The following is a 23,125-nucleotide window of genomic DNA, read 5'->3' on the forward strand; positions in this document are numbered from 1 at the left end:
TAAGGGGCTTAGTAAAGCCAAACAAGAACCTTGCTGACTGGAAGGAAACAATAAAGCAAGACTTAGTAATTGAACTGTAAAGTCCACTGGCATCTGCCAAAGTTTTTCCATCCCAATGTGGCCCTCTGTTATTCATAATATTGTCTAAACAGTGAATGAGTGCTTCATACATATGATAGAAGTCATCAAAGGCTGTATGTCTCTCCACCCATCTGGTCTCATACAGCAACGTAAGCTTTTGTTTTTCTATAGGTTTTTTGCCACTTGCCTTTTGCTGTAAATTTATGTACTACACTGATTCCTCTAGACATGTTTGCTTTTTTGGGGAGTATTTGAAAAACAAACCAACTTCCTTCACTATATTTAACATTATTCGTAGTTCTGGAACTTGGAAAACCTTTGAAAGTACAAGGTTCAACTGGTGGCTAGCACAATGGAAAAAAAATAGCATGTGGTACTTTTTCTTGAAACAAAGCTGCACAGCCTTTCTGTGCTCCAACCATGTTTCCAGCACCATAGTACCCTTGCTTTGCAGTGCTCAAGATTCAACGTTAACTTTGTTAGGCATGTGACCAACTTATTGCAGATCTCCTCTCCAGTCACAGATTCTCAGGCAATAAACTCTCTGAATCTCTCCACAGGATGGCCATTCTTCACATATCGTAGTACTACTCCAAGTTGTTCCCAGTTGCTTATATCTGCAATTTCATCTGCTTGGATGGAATAAAAGGATCCAAGAGGCTGCTGTTTAATATCCTTTATTATCTGCTGTCGAATGTATTCTTTAATACAGTCCAGCAATTCATTCTGTACTGTTTTTGAAATATATGTTGCATTCTTTTGGCATGTCTGCAAGTGGGCTTCTAACTCTCTGTCACCAGCATCATTTCAGAAATCGACTAGAGATCTGAAGTTTCCTTTGTTGGTTGTACAGTCAGATGTGCAGTCATCTCTATGTCCATGGAGTGCTATCCCTTGCCTTCCACAGTACTCGAGACACTTTATAATAGAGGTTAGTAAAGCTCTGTTTTTGGCCACCTGCAGCTGTGAAGTATTTGAAATTGCAAAGTCCACTCTGACTTGGATTGTCACTTGTGATTCGGAAAGCATGTAATTTTGCCTCAGATTTCTTGTGGTAATCTAATTCTGAATGTCGCTGAATATCAGCTTTGGCATGCTTCCAATTACAGTATTTCTGCTCAATGAATATCTTTGCATGTTCTGTCTGTGCTGGTGTTGGAAATAACACACAGGCTAAACAATACAGCCCATCTTGTTTCACTGAATATGCCAGAAAATTAAACTGGTCTAGCCATGACAGCTGACATTGGCGAAGGGAACTTCCTGATTTTCTTCTTTTGTCTGTGAAGGCTTTGAGTGGGAAACGAAAACCATCATGTGGTTTGCAATGATTTATGACAATGACTTTCTCCTTATCTGCAGCATTAGTACATGTGATGTACTCACTAATATCTGTCAGTGAACACTTTGTGGCACTGACTTCATCCAAATGCTTCTTGCTGACTGCACTAACAGTACGTCTCTCACATTCTATGTTATCTCCTAAGCTGCTGACTTCTGTGACAGTACTATTTTCACTGACTTCTCTGATGGCACTACATTCATTTACCATGTCTTCTGTGTCAAACACACATGACTCTCTGACTGCTGGTTAAAAAAACAAAAACAAATATCAAGAGGAAGATAACTTCTGTAACAGCACAACAAATACAACTACATTTGCCTCCGCTGAATAGCGTACTGTTACACAAAAAAAAAGTTTCACTAACTAAAAAAAAATAGGGAAAGACTCTATACACTAGATGCCTGCAAACCCACAAAAGAAATGCAAAGTATACAACATGGATTATTAAGATGTTCTATCTCACCGATGAGCTCCTGCCTTCATATATGACTTTTAGAGTACAGTACCTTTCAGTTCATTTTCCATTACATATCTGACTTTCCTTTCAAGACTAAAATCAGTAAAACCTATGAATACCCTCATTCATAAAATCCTAGACAAATACTTTAGCACAGGAAATAGTGTCACACACATCTGAACTATCCAACAATCATCCTGAGAATAGGACATAATTCTGTACTTTGACACTACTCTCACCCACAAATTACTTACCCTCAGAGACTGAACCTTCTCCGTGTTTTATGACCTTTCTGAAAATTTTGAAGAGAGACTGTTGTAGTTCTCGCTTGGCTCCTGAAGACATGGCAGCACTTTCTCCTGACATACTGCAGCTCATTTCAATACAAGAAATAGCTGCTTCTGTTATCTAATGTACAAAATAAAACAGTGTCAAGTACTAATGACTTGGATAATGGCAACAACAACATGTGTTCATTATGCTGAAGAAAGAAAGCATATAAAACGCTTCACAAATGAGATTTCTGGACTTTAACACAAGCATCCTAGACCAGATGGTCTGTATGCCATTACGGGCGCTAATGTCCTTCACCTAGTCCTCACAAATATGTGGTAATGTTACCCCCTCCCAGTGTAATGTCCTCACTAGTCAGGTCAGACCATAAAGCTAAAATAAAAATTAACCCCAGATAACTATGGAACTTCTAAGAATTATTCTAAGGCTAACTTCCTACTATTAAGCAACAGCCTAACAAAATTCCAAGTCCCCAAACCCTGAGAACAGTGCTTCCTAATCAGAACAGTTCATAGACATCCTGTGTGATCACGTAAATAGCTGCATAAAGACAGCTTAACTTCCACAAAATAAGCATAGGTATCCTCAAAAAGTAAGCCACCCTGGTTGAACCCCAACATCAGTAGGTTGTATAACAAAGTAGAAAAACATGGTCAAAAGCAGGAAGGGCTATACTCAACAAGGTAATAGTTCCCCCTTCAATCCAAACATGTGAATCAAAGTTCTAACCATGTCTACCAAAGCCAAAGTTGAGATAAAATAACCTCCCAGGTAAAGGATAACCACAAGGCTCTCTTTACTTATGTCCACTACCTCATAGGCAACACACAGTTTTAAGTAGTGGAAACTGCAGAATACTTCCCCAGTACAGCTCTGGGCAAAGTTGATGATGCAAACTTCTTTGATTTATTAATGGCAGCCATCTGATACCTTTTATAGTTAAACTTGTTGTTGACATTGTTGAGTTATAGAAGAGTTGTGGTCACTTTTTTGGTCAATTTAAGAAACACTTTTGGTTCTGAACACCGCAGGGAGGGTCTATTTGCAGAGCTAAACAAATATGAAACTCCAGAGGTAGCTTTGTTTGTAGGAGTGTGCTAAAGTGTTTTTTTTCTGACATTTTAAAAGCATTAGAAAGTTTCCCATTTTCATCAGTTATCCTTTGGCTGCTGTAGTGGCAGTTGGTTGTTCTTTGTTATTTGAGAACTGCATGTGAAATGGGGTCAAATGCACCCCCAGTGAACACTACTACATATATTTTTTAACATTATTTGAGGTTGGGGTAGGATAGGAAAACATCTGACAATGCACTGTTGATGGGAGCACAGTGCTAGGGTAGGTGCTTAAAGAAAGAGCAGTGTAATGGTAGAATATTTGAAAGGTGACTCTACTCTGGAATCATTAAAAAAAGTATGTAATTAACATGATAGATCAGAGTTTCTCTGAAAAAAATATATATATCATTTTCAATATGAACTCCTTTTTAACAGGAGCTAAATTATATTTTGTTAGGAGGTAGAATTCATAAATGGTAGTGTGTGCATGAAAAAGGGTCCCAGAGAGTGTGGCAGTAAACCACGTAGAACATGGGACATACAGGCACTGGAAGAAAGAAACAGAACCAGTAAAGGTGAAGAGGAAATATTAAATAATATTTATGTCCATTTGCACATATTTGTTTGTACCTAGGGAATTTGTAGCTGGAATTTACCTTATAGCCCATGTCAGCAGCAAGTATTTGTTTTTTATGTGGTTTAAAGGATCCATTTATAAAGTGACTTGAATGAACAGGGAGTGACTAGTGTGTGCTGGTTACAGCAATGTATCCCTCCAGCAGCTGAGCATTTTTGTGGACAGGGCAAGTAACTGGAGTCCTCTTTTAATGCTGCAGATAATACAGAAGGGGATCAGGACATTGTTTTTGCACTAGGATCATTGGCATTGGCTAGCTGATGAGATTAATATGCACAGGAAGTCTTCGGACTTTGTGGGTTTAGTATTTGTAATTATGTTTGGTTTGTTATACCACTAGTCCCCTGGAAAATATAAACTGTTTTACATTCTTTAGACCAGATACACAAGGTAGGGATGTGTGGAAGCTGCACTGTTAATGAATGAGAAAATGGCTAACTTGAAAAATACGTTGGTAACATCCTCCAGTGGTTTCAGAAGGGGCATTTTGTCTCTGTCTTTATATGATGACTTACCATGATTGTTATAGCTTCCCTGCCTTTGTTTTGCAGAAAAATCTGATTTTGTGTGTCTTGGGGAAGGGTCTCTATACTGTAGAAAACTATGACAATATATTAGAAGCTATTTTAACGTGTTGTGAAGTAATAGAACAAACTGCAGTTTTGTAATAGTTAATGCTGCTAAATGTATAGTAACTAATAAGTACTGATAATTTATTTTGATAATGGGTGTCCAGCTGAGTCAAGTCCATGTGTTATAAAAGCCATAGAGAAACACTCTAAAGCAAGATATAATGCCAATATCAGGCATAAATTGGTCTGGATTGAAAGAAAAAAGTAAAGCACTGCAAAGGTAGAAGACTTAGAGGTGAACGCCATTTCTGGTATCATTGTTGAGTAAAACAATGCACAGATGCATTGTCAAAACATATAAGCCAGTCATTCAAAGAAGTGCATGTAAGAAAACATTTATTTTTCATCTCCCACTTTGTTGTTTTCTGTGTTGTGGGGTGCAAGAGCCTACAGCATGCTGTAAGAAGAACACAAGACAAATAATGATAAACAGTTTAAAACTGTGAGAAGGGTAGCTGATCCTCAACAGGTAATAAAAACAGTTGTAGTTAAGGTTAGAGCCCCATGATAAATATGACTGAAAATGCACTAAATATAGCTATTTAATAATGACAACTCCCATAGTTATTCTTGATCCATTTTTTAATGTAAGTAGTACAATTTTTAGGTGGCCTGAGCCTGATGTAAAATTTCTTGCAAAATTTTATGCTTCAGTCCTGGATGCACTACATAGAGAAATGGATCCCTGGAAACCCAGCTTACCTGAGTCTGGTAGGTGAGTTGGACACTGTTAGAGCTGGTCAGGGAGAGAGAGCAGCAAGTGGTTGATGTTTGCTTTCTTATCATGGATGATTGAGCTGCCAAGTTACCAGTGCACAAATGTCACCTATCAGACAAGCACACTGGCTCATTTGCAGATCGTCCCGAGCAGGACATGGTCTGTCAGGCAATGCAATATATTTATCTGGGCTATATTGCGTTTCGCACAGGCTGAGACAGAAATTGGTCCGTATTAATTAGTGCACTACCTTGGTAAACAAATATAAATAAATAGAAAAACAAATACTTGGGGACATTCAGTCACATCCATGTATTGTAGACCATACTGTGGCAGTGTCTTGTTGGCACCAGGGGATGTGGCATGCATAAATCCTCAGGTAGTGACCAAGGATAAAGCAGCACCAGAGACGGTCCTCAATATCATACTGTAGAGGCATTTAGGTCTCTGCTTCTGGGTAGTTCTCTCACCTTACCCCTCACGGGACACCCCTTAGTCTGTGAGATAGGAGAGACTCTTAGGTCATGGGTTGAGGAGGTTAGCCAAGGCAGACTATCTTAATGTCACTGAGACACCAAAAATTTATAATAAATTCATATTTCACAACAAAATAGTCCCCTCCTTCATAATGTCAGCGCAATACCAAAAATAAATAGTAAATTTATATTTTACTAAGAAATACATGGAAGGGAGTCTGAAAGAATGGTAAGCTAACACAGGTCCTAGTTCCATTTGGTTCAGTGAGAATAAATGCTGCTTCTCATGATGGTTTATATATTTTTTTTAAACTGATAATCATTGAATTATTTACATTTGTAAGGCAGATACATTTATTTCCATTTGATAACTGGGCAAGTATCTGGTCTGGGCAACCTTTATAGTGGATTCTTTTTGCACATTGCATCCCCCCCCCCCCCCACACACACACACACACACACAAATTATGCAGCACTTACCTTTCTAAGGAATACCAAATAAGCATACATTTTGTAAAGTAAAGTTCCAGTGGCAATCGGATAGTAAGCACACAGTGTAAGATTTTGTGTCCAGAAGGATGTTAAACATTTTGGGCAAACTGGATTGTATTTTGAAAAGCTGGGTTGGTTGAATGTGGAGAGAGAGCGAGTGCAGAGCTGAGCTGGAGGTTGATGGATTTATGCTCTGGATCAGACAGATCCTGCGAGATATTGCAGCCTCTTCAGTATGGCTTACTAGCTGCCTGAGTTTAGTGCAGTTTACAATGATTGATGTTAATAGAAATGGGAGTTGGGGGGGCATAACGCCTCGACTTCCTGGGAGATTTAGCTCCTAACGCACTCTAAGTTTATTCACATGCACAAAATCAAGTGTGACCAAACTAATAAAGCCAGGAAAAAGAGATTTTATTGAGCAGATAGTGAGATTGACGGTCATTAGGCAGTGTTTGAGCTAGGATCGAGTAGGGTCTCTTATCATGGCGCAGATAACAGCTTGGAGCGCGCTAGAAACTGATGACTGGTAGTTTGTGCATTTCGTTTTTTGATTGTAGAGACCACAACAAGCAAAGCTCTCTTTCACTTTTTTTGAATCTCTATTTAAATTGTACTTAACTGCAACAACAGTTAAAATTGCATTGTAAGCGGCAGCGAAAAGCAGTTATCATCCTAACTCCCAACAGTCTCCTTTCATTGTTTTATACAGCTGTAGAATATTTTCCCGCAGTGTGTGTGAGTGTTTGTGTGTGTGTTGGGGGGGTCTAGTCTGTTGTGGCCCTCCATCCACAACCCCTTTTTCTCGAGTTTGCATGTGGGGTTGGCAAGATTCACACCACCACCCTGGCGCGGTAGTTCTTCCACACCATACACTCACACGCACACTCACATCTATAGCCACTTTAGAGTGTCCAGTCCACCTACTGCATGTCTTAGGCTCAGTTACTTGACACCTTTCATCAGTTCTGCAACTCTGTGATTTCTCACTTAAATGGGGTTTTTACTCCACCACCGAACTCACTGCAGAATGAAATATTTGAGCAAGCTCTTGGCAACTTTGGGTGAGTAACAGTATACAGTTTGTATAAATAAATAACCGGCCTGTAGGAATGCCCTTACTGCCAGTATTGTACTAGGAATGCTAGCTTTGGTCATTTTATGCGGTAGTTAGTTTTGTCTGTGTGACAGGCAATGCGTTTACTGTGTTACCACTATTACTTTGATGAAATAGTCTGTTAAATGGCAAGCAGGCAGAGTCCATGAGTTAATGTGACTAAAATAACCTTATACTAGTGAATTTGCCTTATAAAGTGTAGTTTGCTGAATCGGGCTGCTTCCAATTAAATGGCTGCACATAAATTATGTATTGAGTAATTGCAAGGTAATTCAAATGCAAAAATAATATTTACAAGAAAAAGTATAAGAAAAAGAAAACAGAGTAGATGATTGGAGTGAGAAGCCTTATTAAAAGTCACAAATGTGTGCCACATGGTTGATTTTCTTATGCAGGCTTCAGATATTTAAAACAAAAATAATGAAGGGTAATTCCTAATTTTAAATACTGCATTGCAAGTATAATAGTTCACAGTTTTATTCAGTCTAAACTGGGTGATCATAAACCGTAGACTGGCAACTTTAGGAACACATTAACATTTATAAACCTACAAGGGATGTAAAGTTGGTAGAAGTATGCCTGGTCACAGTACCTAATACAAATCATGTAATAGTGACAAAGCAATTTCAAAGCATTGATGCAATTCCATGGAACAATTACCTTCTATACCTCAGGCTTCTATACCTCAACTTCTATTATAAGCTTCTCTCATTAATATCAAACTCTTCTAGTAAAAAAAAAATATATTTGATCTAATTATTATTAATTTAATAACATGAACAATGGGACTCCCAATCCATGACCGAAACAAGACTCCACAAGGCAAAATGCAAGAGCACGTGGAGAAAAACTAGTGCAGATCATATGGTGCCATTTTTTAACTACAATCTGCCAAGGCATCTTGAGGGATTCAAAACCCATTTCGGGGAATCAATGCATTTAGCATGTGGGCTAACAAGCGATCAGAAATTATTTAATAATTAATTTTTTGAAAGAGCACAAACACACACTAAGGAAATTACTATTTCATGTTCCGACATCTGCGTCTTCGTGCCAAGATTACCTCAGTGCCTTGCATAACAGTCGCAGTGCAAATATTCAACTTTTTTCAAACAATTGGGGGGCTCTTTGGTACAAAAATTAAAAAAAAAAAATACCTCTCACAGACTTGTTGACTCAACAGAATTGTTGCTGGAGTTCAGAACTCTGCACAATGAATCACTACTGACTATTATTCCCACAAGTTTCTTCCTACACGATGCTCTCTAAAGTTTCTACCAAAACGCACCTAACTCAACTACAATAGAGAATTATTTAGAGGAGCAATTAAGGAGATTATAAAATCACCTGACTCTGCAACCTCCAATAGCTTTTCCGATGTATTTGAGTTAGGCATGATTTTTTACAGCATATTGATGATTAGTTGAATCTGAACTGAAAAAAATGTACGGTACCGTACTAGTGTCCATGTTTTTTTTTTTTTTTTTGAATTGTCAAGGAGACATTGATCATAATATCATGGACAGCGACTCCATATGATTTTGTCTCCATGACAGTTCAAAAAAAAAAAAAAACGTAACTTGAAAACGGAACAAAGGTTCTAACGGACAAAAGAGGACGGCGCGCGCCCCTGCGCCCATGCCTAAATCTGCCACTGATACCAATGGCACCAATAATTTAAAGAAAGAAGACACCCATCTCACAACTGCCTTTTTCAGATGCAAAAATAAATGACATTCTATGGCGGGATTTTAAAGTCTACAGATTTTCCAATGTCTCTGATAATCTGCTTATATTTTTCCATCATTCTTGTCACTCTCTGTTTTTTAAATGTGTTTCTGAGCAGTATCCTTCATTCCTACTGAAAGCAAGAAGAGTAATATGCTATTTGGTATTAAAATGTTATGCTAATTAGATGTCCAGATTTTTGGCTGGGTGTACCTACTTTTCAAGGGCCTCTGTGCCTATTTTCAATGTCTGCAGGTTGAAAGATATGACCAGAACTAATGCTCTAATACAACTGATAATTTTGTGTCCATTTTCAGTTTTGATTTTTTGGAATGGTAGGCTACAGAATGTTTTCAGCATTCAATGAGAACATTTTGAAAAGGTGACTAAACATAATAAGATTTCTGCTCTGCAGCGCCATTTCCTACCCACACAGCCTACTGTCCTTCTGCATGCTTTGCCTTAGTATCACTTCTAAGATGGAAGACTGAATATTAATTGAAGCTGTGTCATACCTTGTTTTATGGCCAGGCTGCCTCACTCCCCCATTGTGTTCAGCTGTTCACCAGAGTTCAACAGTTCACCCTCTTAAAAACTATGTGGTACTAAACTTAAACCTTTTCTGAAAGAGGTGATTTACTCCAAGTGACAAGGTTAAATGGCTGAAATGGTGTAGCACACTGGATTACTCTGTGTTTTATCTGCATAACTGTTTTCTTATTGCTTCTTAGGACTAAGGCTGAGCACTACCTATTAAAAATAAAAATAACAATAGGTTGCTATTAAAAGTTGCACTGTTAATGCTTACACTGTTATTTATAACATCTCTTTAATTTTTGCGTAAATATGACTGTGGCTATGGTGATTTTGAAAACGAAGGGCATTGTCATTGTGTTATTCTTATACTGCTCAAGGCTTGCAGTTAGTGGAATATCAAGAATTAGGGCCATTATGTCATCTCATCATTGATGAATGAAGAGAATGAGAGGGAGAGAAGGTTGGATGATGTGGGGATAGTGAATCATGAAGTACAATGGATTAGCAAGGTGGAAGTAAGGATAGCTATGAAAAGAATGAAGACTGGAAAGGCTGCTGGCCAAGATGACATACCTGTGGAAGCATGGAGGTGTTTAGGTGAAATGGCAGTGGAGATTTTAACCAGATTGTTTAATGAAATCTTGGAAAGTGAGAGGATGCCTGAGGAATGGAGAAAAAGTGTTTTGGTACCAATTTTTAAGAATAAGGGTGACGTGCAGAGCTGTAGTAATTACAGAGGGATTAAAGTGATCAGTCACAGCATGAAGTTATGGGAAAGAGTAGTGGAAGCTAGGTTAAGAAGGGATGTGATGATTAGTGATCAGCAGTATGGTTTCATGCCGGGAAAGAGCACTACAGATGCAATGTTTGCTCTGAGAGTGTTGATGGAGAAGTACAGAGAATGTCAGAAGGAGTTGCATTGTGTTTTTGTAGACTTAGAGAAAGCATATGACAGGGTGTCTAGAGAGGAGTTGTGGTATTGTATGAGGAAGTCAGGAGTGTCAGAGAAGTATGTAAGAGTGGTACAGGATATGTACGAGGGTAGTGTGACAGTGGTGAGGTCTGCGGTGGGAGTGAAGGATGCGTTTAAGGTGGAGGTGGGGTTACATCAAGGATCAGCTCTGAGCCCTTTCTTATTTGCAATGGTGATGGACAGGTTGACAGACGAGATCAGACAGGAGTCCCCGTGGACTATGATGTTTGCAGATGACATTGTGATCTGTAGTGAGAGTAGGGAACAGGTGTAGGAGACCCTGGATAGATGGAGATATGCTCTAGAGAGAAGAGGAATGAAGGTCAGCAGGACTAAGAATATATGTGCGTGAATGAGATGGAGGATAGAGGATAGAGGAATGGTGAGGATGCAAGGAGTAGAGGTGGCAAAGGTGGATGAGTTTAAATACTTAGGGTCAATAGTTCAGAGTAACGGTGAGTGTGGAAGAGAGGTGAAGAAGAGAGTACAGGCAGGATGGAGTGGGTGGAGAAGAGTGTCAGGAGTGATTTGTGACAGACGAGTACTTGTAAGAGTGAAAGGGAAGGTCTACAAGAGGGTAGTGAGACCAGCTATGTTATATGGGTTGGAGACAGTGGCATTGAAAAAAAGGCAGGCGTTTGAGCTGGATGTGACAGAGTTAAAGATGCTATGATTTGCACTGGGATTAGGAATAAGTATATTAGATGGTCAGCCCAGGTTGGAAGGTTTGGAGACAAAGCCAGTGAGGCAAGATTATGCTGGTTTGGACATGTGCTGAGGAGGGATGCTGAGTATATTGGGAAAAAGATGCTAAGGATGAAGCTGCCAGGTAACAGGAAAAGAGGGAGGCCTAAGATAAGATTTATGTATGTGGTGAGAGAGGACATGCAGGTGGTTGGTGTGACAGAGCAAGATGCAGAGGACAGGAAGAAATGGAAACAGGTGATCCGCTGTGGCAACCCCTAACGGGAACAGCTGAAAGAAGATGATGATGATGATGTCATCTCATCATTTATTAGGTATTTGAGGTCTGTGGTTTGAGTGCTCTCTGAATTAAGGACAGTTATGACTCTATTCATTTCTTAGCAAATGATGGCTATGATTAGAGTGGTGTCTGTATGTGTGTACTATAGCCATTCTGTTATTTTATTAGTGGTTATTGCTTATGTTTAGCCATTTTTTTAATTAAGTATTAGATCCTTATTTTTAAAATGGCTTTGGGAGTTATATGAAATGTTTTTGATGTTTAGGGTTTGTGGAGTATTTTTGTATGTCTACCTATGTACTGCACATTGTAGTTTAAGTACAAAAATGAGCATATATTCTGTTACATCACAAATAAAAATAGTTATTTGATACTATCAATTCAATTGACAGTGTTTCCAGGACCAAAGACAGGACACTCATTTAACAAACTTGAAGTATGCTTACTTCAGAAGTTACAGTTTAAGCAGCCTCCTGGTTGTTTCATCTACTGTACCTTGTTGTATAATTCTCCTAACGTTTATTAATGGCCAAAAGACTAATTGTGCCCGTGACATGGAGGAATGAACAGAAAAAATAAATTAACAGATGTTGCTTTATTGATCATTTAGTGTGTGAAAGTCAATTTATCAGATGTGCAGAACAGCAGCAACAATACATATTTCTGTATAGAAGTATAGCTAGGGTGGGGCAAAAGGGGCAACCACCCTGGAAGCAAGGAGTTGGGGCAAAATCTATAGTGCAATATCTGTACTGGTAGACAGTTTTCTTTTGTTTAACTGAAGTTCACAGGGTGGTCCTCCACAGGACTGTATTTCCTTAAGATCTGAGGTGCAACTGGTGACTACAGGTAAGGGCTTCAACAGAAAATGTTGCTGTATTTTCACTCCACTGTGATTTTGAAAGCCAGTACTATGTTTCTTAATGCTTAGGAATTAAGAGGTATGGGTAAAGGCAGGTGTACCAAGGAGGATTAAAAATAGTGAGGTGGTTAGCTGCTGTGTTTACCAATTCCCATTTTGTGTTATAACAAGTGTATAGTTTCTTTATAAGATCAAAATAGTTCAATTTGAATATTGCTGTTACTTGGAATTGTTAGGGTCATAACATTTCAGAGTTCTTCTGCTTCTTGTATATAATGTATGAACACTTATTGTGAGTGGTACTGCTATTTAAAGTCAGCATTATTTGGGGCATTACAGCTACTTGCCCTACTTGAGGTGATTATATCAGTGCATTGACACTACTTGTACATCTAATGAATAAAATGTTTCTCTTTCTGCAATTCAACTTATCTGTTGTTGTGTCTTTCGGCTTTTCCCAGTTAGGGGTTGCCACAGCGGAACTCCGGTCCACTAATGATTGGCAGTAGATTTTTATGTGCCGAGTTGTCGGCCCTGACGCACAACCTTCAACGAAGGTACGTCCATTCACGCATGTCTCCACACAGAAGACGCTCTAGCTGAGAATCGAACAGGACAACGTCTTACTGTGAGGCAACAACTTATCTGTACAGTTCCTTATTCTTTTTCATTGTTGAAACAATAGAAAAAAATGGTTCTGAGTGAACCAACTAACTAATAGAAGAATTTTTTTCTATCACTGATAAAAAAAAAAGTTTATCAGTAAATGTTTTTTTTACTCACAAATCTACATTGTCTCAACAAGTAGCAACCTCATCTTTGATGCTGGAAGATCAAAAAGCTGCGGGGTTCTTTTTTTTTTTAAGGACTGTGGATTCCATTCCATCACCCATTGCTTACATTATTGTTCAGTACTAACACTATTGTCCAGCATGGAGGGGGGTGCACTTCTTTGGATGACATGTTAAACCAGGGCCCAATCTGCTTGAGTTGGTGGTGGTAACTCAGGTGAATATTAAAGATCCCATGGCACTTATCAAAAAAAAAAAAAAAAAGCAGGGAAAGTTCTCTGGTGTCCTTTCCAAATTTCTCATAACAGAGCCCTCAGTCCAAACATCAATATGGAAGATCAAACACTGTGTATCCAAAGCCAAAGCTTGTCCTTTCATGACTTCAGCCTAATCAGAACAAAAACATGAGCCAACAAGGCAAGCCAAGTCCTCATGAGCCTTATAACAATCACAGTCCAGTGATCCAGTAGCCAGGAAGCCATCAAGCTGAGCAGGCAAACAACCACAGATGCCAGCAAACTCTAAGCCAGCAAATACTAACAAGCCCAGACACAATGAGCCAACTGATCAAGTCCAAGACAGGCTGAAGTCCGGGGTCCAGAATCCCCAAGACACCAAGACACAGTTCCAGGAAAATGAACAGCTGCAGGTCAGACAAAGTACACAAAGGCTCCACACTCAATGCTTGAGAGATCTGAAACTAAATTCAGGTTCAAAAGTACATTATAATAGTACACAGAACACGTCCTGAGGGAAACTAGTAAAATGAAAACAACAAAGAAAACATCAGTGAATGTCACATGTTACACATTACACTGCAGCCAGCCTGCTACAACTGCATGAAGTATTCACTTTGTAACTCAAAATATAAATCTTCAGAAAGCACATAATACCGTAAGTGGCTATTGGCAAGGTGCACATGGCCTTTGGACTAAATGGCCTTGAAATGCCTATGAAATCTAAAAAAACAAAAGTCAGGGTATTTAAAATGTGGGACAAAGTGCATGCAGAAGTAGAGTTAAGGTTATGGCCCAAGTATTAGGAACTTGAGATGGCAGTTCCAAACAGCATTGCTTCATTTATTTTGATATTAAGAGTAGGTCCCATGAAATTGAACAAATTATTGTTTTGAGGTGGTAAGTAAAGCTGAGCTATTATATTTCTGATGATACAAAAGAGGACCATGTTATCAACACATCTAGTAGCCTGTGTTTTATTCTCCTGGACATGCTGCATAAATTCCTCCTGGTTTAATACTGCTAATATCACCTTCTCTTTCTCCCTATGCTAGGAACCTATCCTAGATTCTCAGTCTAACTTATGAAGGAACATCTTTCTACAAAATGTTACTAGCTAGCTAGAACAGTCTGCCACAGGATACAGGAAACATTGCAGAATACGGTGTTTTAGAAACATTAAAAAGAACCCACAAAGAAACTCTAGAAATGCTGACATTGGAATGATCCAGCTTAAATTATACAGATTATTGTTCATCACAACTCAGCATTTACTAGATAATGATTTACTCGTCATTCTACTGTTACAATCCTCAGTAGGCCTATTATGTCTGGTAGTTAGCACAGAGGATTAAGGCTATGAGCTGTTAACAAGCTGCTTCCTAGGGTACAGAGCTTAATTCCCTCCGTCTTCATTTGCCAATAGTGTAATTTTGAACAAATCATTTAACCAGATGGTGCTTTGGGGGCAAACTGGACTAAGCTGTTAGGTTCACCTGTGAGAACAGAAAGAGAGGTTGTTTGTATTCCTGTATGATCAGCATCCGATGAAAGAAACAACTTATCAGTTTGTTAGAGACTGCAGTTTTCAGTTTTTCCAGTTTACATGCCATTGAAATTAATGACACTAAAAGAACATTTACAAAGAATTAGAGTCAGTTTTGCTCAACATTAAAAGGTTACAAAGGGGCAAATTGTATTTTGATGGCAGTCTGACAGCAAAAAAAGCTTCCAAGGAGTATTTGTGTGAGCAAGATCTAATGGCAAAAAATGGGTAAAACTCATACACAATACCTTGTTGGAGAACAGATATTCTCTAAGAGGATATTAATGTATGAGAAGAGCTCAGACATAAGTCAACAGCTTCATGGTACTATATTAAGTAAGCATGGTCTGAGAAAAAAATTAAATGGAAGCCATCTTGTTCATGTTCGCTGACACAGACCATGTTTAGGACTTCATATGCCATGATTTTATTTTTCAGTCCATTCATCTTGTTCTCATAATACATTTTGTTCCCCACAATAGTAAACAAGGTACTTTTTCTTGAATTTATTCTCAGTGACATTACTATGAGCCACTGTCTTCTTAGACTATCTCTAGAACCAGTGTCAGTGTTTCTTTATCATTTACTTACTCTGATTTGTGTTTACATAAACCTTTAAAAAACTTTTGTTCTACACTTAAATCATCTTTCATACAAAACAAACAGAATTATTTTGTTCAATATTTGAAGTTGCATTCCCACAGCAGTTTTCAGACCATCCTGCACCTTACTTAGGTGTCAAAGTTCGCAGACATAACCAGTAGCTCTGCTCATTCATCTGAGACTGATCATTATCACCTCCAACAATTTGTAAAGTAGATGAAAAACTACTTGTAGTTGATCATTCTGTCCTTTGTTTTCTATGGTTATATGGATTAAAAAAGGTTCATTGGCCAAAATGACAATATTTTCTAATTTGCTTATTTAGTGCTGCAGTAAAACTCATTATTGTTCTTTATACTAATTAATACTTACTATGTTAACATTGTGTATTGAATAAGTAATTTATTACTTTTTCACATAAATGTGAAAAAATAAACACAGAGATAAACCTTTGCTTTACCACACACAGAGCTGTCAATAAGAGCTGCTTCATAATTAGATAGAAGTGAAAACTGAGGTGCATAATAGCTTGATTTGATTATATGGAATGTTTAATCAGATTGTTATGCCTTTTTTGCAGGCCTAATCAGTTCAGTAGAGTAAGGAAGATCAGCCAGTATAGGTAATATGGGCTTCAGAAAGGCAGTTTCATGTAAACAGTTAGCCAATGCATTAGAACACTTGGGAGTATGTGAGACTGTAGTTGTATAGATGAAAGACTGGTGTTACTGTGAGACCTATAGGAAGTAATTTAAATATGTTGCTACTGCAAGGCCCGCAAGAAGTAATAAATCTATTCATAATATAAAACAGTAAAAGAGTTACCATCAAACTTACACACAGCTCATTATTAAACCCAGTTGCATTTAATGTCATGGAAATAGATATTGCAGAAGATGTCCATGGAATAATACACACTTTTTACAGATGAACCTCAGACCTTAAAGTGGAATAGTATAAACAAGAAAATTAAGTTATAAAGGAAAAAGGAAAAAGAAGAAACATGGGAAATGTCATGGCAAAAGTCAAGATTGCACATATTGTATATAAAATTGAAGGGACATGAAGAAACAGAGTGTACTAATGAAATAGAATGTGAACACAACACAGTGTCAGGCATAGGTCCTTAGGCATATACTAGGATTAACAACCACCAGGACCTTTATAAGCCTAGTCATGCAATCAAACCCAGTTGTGCCCCTATATACCATGGGGGTTTATTAGGAGGTAGTACATTAGGAAGTTTCTAGAGGCTATATGGGGGGTGGTATGTTAATTTGGGCATTACCGTCTGCCTCTCTCTATCAAAGACATGGGGGCCAGACCTGGGATGAATTTCCAATTTCCCATCCTTTGGTCAAGGTTATGCTTGAAAAGGGTTAGGGATGGACTCTGCTTCACATGGATGGGGAGCCTGTTCCAGAGTATGGGTATCCTCTGAGACACATATCTGTCTCACCAACAGGTCTTATTTATATCACAAGCAAAATTTAAATCCTTGGATATAGTGGTTCTGATGCCATTCATTTTTCAGATGTGCAAACTGTCCATCAGAGCTGGATCCAAGGATGCCATGTATGCCAGGCATGGATCATCTCTCAGTAACTTGTAGGATACAGAGTATAGAGATAGGGCATTAAAGTAATCCATATAGGACAATGTGTTTATATCCTGGATTCTCCTGGTAAAGAACCTTTGTGAGCATTCCAGCTGTTGAACATGTCTGATCAGATACAAGCCAAAGGGGGCATTATACTCACTGATGGGTCTGATAAGGGAAAAGTAAAATGGCACTATGACTTCCTTGGACCTGGGTACCATGCCGTTACTTATAAGTTTGGTGACATAGAATGATTTTCTTACTACTTTGATCACATGTTGGTCAAAGGTCAGATTACAGTCTACATATGTTCCCACATCCCTGACCACTGGGTCAAATGTTAGGGGTGTCTTGTTGATGGAGTAATTAGCCTGGGTGGCAATTTTCCCAAAAGGCACTATAATGCATTTCTTGGCAATGAGTTTTAATTCATGATTTTACCAGTCATTTGTCTATGTTAGACCCTCTTGTAAGATGTCTGTGACATAGGGGGAAATCTATGCTAGCTCCCAATTTCAGTCATCTGTGAACATGGTTAGCCAAAGGCCCTTGACATTAGCCTTTTCCTCTCAGAAGTAGATGCCAAATAAGAGTGGTCCCAGCATGGACCCCTAAAATACCCCACTGCTGACCAATCTCTTCGTGAAGGTGATATTACCAATCCTGACTTCCTGGGTCCTGTCTGTGAGCCAGCTGGTAATCCAGCAAGTTATGTAGGGATTTATGCCCAGTTCAGTGAGTTTGTTAACTATACCCAGGAGTATTTTATTGAATGCCTTAGCCAGGTCCAGGTAAGTGGTATACACCATTTTCCCCTCATCCATTGCCTTGGTGACCTTCTCAAAAAAATTCACCAGGTTTCCAGGCATCACCTTCCCTTGCTGTCACTCATCCCTCTCTAACATAGATGACAAGTAGGTGGGGTAGTTCGTTTAGATGCTTTATTGCATAGAAACACATCAGAATGGATAGCATTGTCATAAAATATAAACAAGCTGATTAACAGACAGACCTTACATACACACATGCTTACATCTGAACAGCTTACTACAAAATGGTAGTCAGGCTCACACATGCTCCGTATTTATACACTTGTGTAAGCCCTTGGATAACTTCTTAAAGGTACATACACACACATTGACCTACATCCTCCCTCTTAAAAAGATTGCCCTTAGATGAAAATAACATTGGATTTAGACATGCATTACTATAGACATTAGAAACAAACACAATGTTCATGTCCAAGTTGTCGTGTATCTATAACATGGTCTGGAGATATGACCAGATATGGTAACATAACAATCTGGACTGGGTTTAGCAACAGGGACAGTCTTCGGTGAACAACTCATATCAGGAACTTCTGGATTCATCACAGAAATGGGAATATTCTCTAGAACTTCCTCTGGAACTGGAACACTGGACAACTCACTCTGAGATAAAGAGTCTTTCTCACAGGCTATGTGCTGTGGTATAAGCTTGGACACTGGCATCAAATGTTTCTGATTCCACCTAAACTCTGCTCCTTGTGATTCCACAATGTACAATCTCGCTCTGGGCAAATATTCTTCATGACTCCAGTCTGATCATAATCTTTGAATGTTTGCATCTTTACCACTTCTCCTTCTCATAACAGATTGATCGGTTTGCTGGTCTTATCATAGTAGGACTTCTGGGTTAAATGCTTCTTCAACAGATTAGTTTTCACTGCCCTGTTTAACATATGGAACCAAACATTGACTACTGATTGGCAATGTGGTTCTGGTTTGTCTCAACTGAAGTCTCTGAGCAGGTGAACCAAGATGTTTATCATGAGGAATATTTCTGCGATTCAAGAGATTCAGGAAAACATCACTATTGTCTCATTTTGACTTCTCAAGTAATTGTTTTGCACTTTGAACTGCACGCTCTGCCAAACCATTTGACTGCAGATACTCTGGGCTAGTCGCGACGTGAGTAAAGTCCCATTCCTCAACAAATCTTTTGAACTGTTGGCTTGTAAACTGCATGTCGTTGTCAGAAATGACTGTGTGCAGACTACCATGGACAGTACTGGATGGCAGGTTCAGAAGTAGGTCAATCTTGAACCAATTAGAATAAGAGTCTACTAATACCAAGTAATGTTGACCATTCTGCTCAAAAATGTTGGTAGCTGCTGTCGACCAAGGTAGTTCAGGAATCTGGTTTTGCTGAAGTGGCTCCTTCTTTTGATGTGGCTTAGTACTGTTATACACAGAAGAAGATGAAAGTACTCTCTCAATATCTTGTGACATAGAAGGCCAAAATGCTAGACCACTCACCTTTCTTTTGGTAGAGTCTGCTCCTGGGTGACTATGATGCAATATAGTAATGTACTCTTACTGCAAGGACTTTGGAACAATCACTTTCAGACCTTTGTCAGACAAGATCTCATCTCTGTAAGGAAAATAAGGTTGCACTTCTTGAGGTAAACTAGATTGCTTTGATGGCCATCCTTAACTGATAATGTGGTTGAGCCTTTGTAAAACTGGATCTGTGGCTGTGTGATCTCTAAGCTCATCAAGATGTGTGGAAGAAAAATTTCTCACTTCCATGACCTCAAAAACAAGGCTCTCATTCTCATGCTCTCCATGTCTGGACAATGTATCAGCAAGATAGTGTAGTTTGCCTTTCTTGTAGACAAGAGTGCAATTATACTTTTGCAATCTCAACATCATATGTTGCAATCTGACTGGAGCTGTATGCGTAGGCTTTCTCAAGATAGTGACTAGATGTTGGTGGTCTGTTTTGATCTGGATAGGTCTACCATAAACATAATCATGGAAATTTGAACATGCAAACACAACTGTCAAAAGCTCTTTCTCGATCTCAGCATACTGCATTTCAGTTTGAGTAAGAGTTCTCAATGCATAGGCAACAGGGTGACCCTCTTGTAGAATGACTACACCTAGACCGACTCTCGAAGTATCACATGAAGGAGTAACTGGCTTGTGAACATCATAGTATCTGAGAGTTTGTGGACTGGCAATTCTCTGTTTCAGGTCATCAGATGCTCTTTGGTGTTACTCTAACCAAGACCATGATACATCTTTACATGTCAGCTCTAATCAGTGCTGAAAGTTGGCTCAAGTCTAGAATGAGCTTGCCTAGGTAGTTAATCATGCCAAGAAAATGTTGCAGGGCTTGAACATTGTCTGGAGCTGGCATCTCAAGAATGGCAGTTTGTTTAGAAGGGTCTGTTCATTTTCCTGAACTAGTAAATAAATGAACAACATAAGTAACCTCTTGTAGTTTAAATTTGCATTTCTGTGGATTGAGCTTAAGATTTACTTGACATGCTCTTTCCAGAACTTTTCTGAGGTTTCTGTCATGTTCAGCTTCACCATTACCTCCTACTATTATGTCATCTACTAATATAGCATAAAGATACCCAGAAAAAATTTGCTCCATTGCATGTTGAAAGACTTCACTTGCAGACTTTATCCCAAATGGCATTCTCAAAAATCTGTATCTGCCAAACGAAGTACCGAACTTAGTGAGCAATGATGACTTCTTGTCAAGCTGAATTTGCCAAAATGACCTCTTTGCATCTAAGACAGAAAAAACAGTGGCATTTGGCATTAGAGCTGCCACTTCTTCGACTGTGTGCATTGGATGATGAGGTCTTTTTAGTGCTTTCTGCAAATCTCGTGGATCAATACATATTCAATTGTCATTTGAGCTTTTCTTATGAGCTACCACCATGGAAGATACCCATTCAGTAGGTTCATCAACTGGACAAATCACACCTTGTTGCACCATTTTATTTAACTTGGCTTTACCTCTGTCCTGCATGGCTACTGGAACTTTCCAAGCTGGCCTGATAACTGGACTGACATCTGGGTCTAACTTCATGGAGTACACAACTGGAAGCTTCCCTAGTTTGTCTTTGAAAAGATCAGCATAGGTAGAAAAAATATACTTGGCGAAATTAGAGTAGTGGTCTTTTAAGCTAACATGATGGACTTCCTTGTTAAATGAAAGCAGTCCCATTTTCAAACTGTTTCTGAGCCCTAATAATGACTGGACGTGCCTCTTGACCACATAAAATAACAAGTCATAACTTCTCCCAGCAGAGTAACATGAAAACACTACTGAGCCTTCAGTTTGAATTTCTTCACCATCATAAGAAACAAGCTTTGCACACTTTGCCAAATCAAGCCTTTCACCATGACACACTCTAGCAAATGTTTCTGCTAACATAACATACCTGGAACCTGTGTCATCTTTGAGCTCTTTGGGTTTTCCATTTATCTGAACAGTACAAAATACTTCATTCTTCGCCCTTTAATCTACTGCATTGACTGTTTCATAAAGCACTGACACACCATCAACATAAAGAGTAAGGTTGCAGCGTTCTAATTGATCAACTTGTTTTTAACATGTTTTCTTTTAATGATTTAATGAAAGAATGTGGGCCTTTTGATTTACAAATGTTTTTGAAATTATTCCACTTATTGCATTTGTGGCACTGCTGACCAAAAGCTAAACATCTTTCCCTTTTAGATTCATAATTTCCACCACAATTATGACAGTTGGCAATGAAACTGGGTGGGGAGCCTTACTTTGTTTGCTGACTCACTCTTATGCTTCACTGAGACTGTGCAAACTCTGGCATTTGCTGGAAAGCACAGGGGTTTATCAGTGAGTGCTGCAGGGGCTACAGCTACTGCCATGTGCTTGGGCCTGTTTCTTTTAATCACATACTGCATACTATAAACATGAGCTCTGGACGTTACTGAATGCATGCATTTCTCCTTTGTAAGCATATTTGTGCGCTTTTCTGTGGGCTCATATATTTGACAAATCTCAATGGCCTTATTCAAAGTTAAATCACAGTCATGAAGCAAAATCTTTCTCACAGCATCATCTTTAATACATAAAACAAGTCTGTCTTTTATCACCTCATCCTTTAAATCACCAAATCTGCACGTTTTAGCCATATTCCTCAAGTCAGTTATATATGCTCCAAAAGTTTCACCAGGTTTTTGATCCCTTGTATAAAATAAGTGCCTTTCCATTGTAACATTTGTCTGGGGGTTACACATTTCTCTAAATTTACACTTTAAGCACTCTGGGTCCTCCCTTGACTCAGCCGGTACAACAATATGATGTTCCCCCTTTCCTGCAAAGACAGTAGATGCACACACGAATGCTCACTTTCAATAGCTTCTGACCCAGCTAAATTAAGCAGAATAAATGCCTTTGTACAGTCATCTTTATCAGAAAATGCAGCCTGTATGAAAATGTCGTACTCTTGCTCAAACACCCTCCATTTCTCTGTACTATTATTGTCAAACACAAGTGCACTGCATTTTTGAAATCCATCTGCCATGCCCACAAAGTATGCACAAACATACTGAAAATATGGCCCTTGTAATTATGTGGGTCCCCTACAGACGACCAACAGCTGACAACACCGGCACCCACATTGCTGACACCAAAAGCCTGACAGACGAAATACCGACAATGGGGAAACGGTAAGTCTCCATAGTGCGGAATGGAAATATTTCCATTCCTGCATTGTAGTGCGATCTCGGAGTTGGTATATTAAAGTTACGGGGGGGGGTGCAGGGGAGTGTAGCCCCCCTGCTAACAGGAAAAAGGACATGCCATTTTTCCTTTTTTCTGCAGTAGCGCTGTTGTCGATATTTCGTGTGTCGGGCTTTTGGTGTCGGCGATGTGGGTGTCAGTGTTGTGAGCTGTCAGTCTTCTGTAGGGGATCCAATTATGTACATACAAACTGTTCTGTGGGCTTGTAATAAGATTCAAATGCACAATAAACTCTTCAAAACACTGTACTTTATGGAATATGCTCTGAAATGGCAGTATTTTTACTGTCATACTGTACAAACATGCAAACACTTTATACACTTCTGATAACTCAGATATCTTTAATTAATACAAAAAATATGTGCTTAGTGAATATGTGGTTGTTTCCTCTT

Source organism: Protopterus annectens, chromosome 4.part1 (assembly GCF_019279795.1).
Source record: "Protopterus annectens isolate FY-2018-M chromosome 4.part1, PAN1.0, whole genome shotgun sequence".
NCBI lineage: Eukaryota > Metazoa > Chordata > Ceratodontiformes > Protopteridae > Protopterus > Protopterus annectens.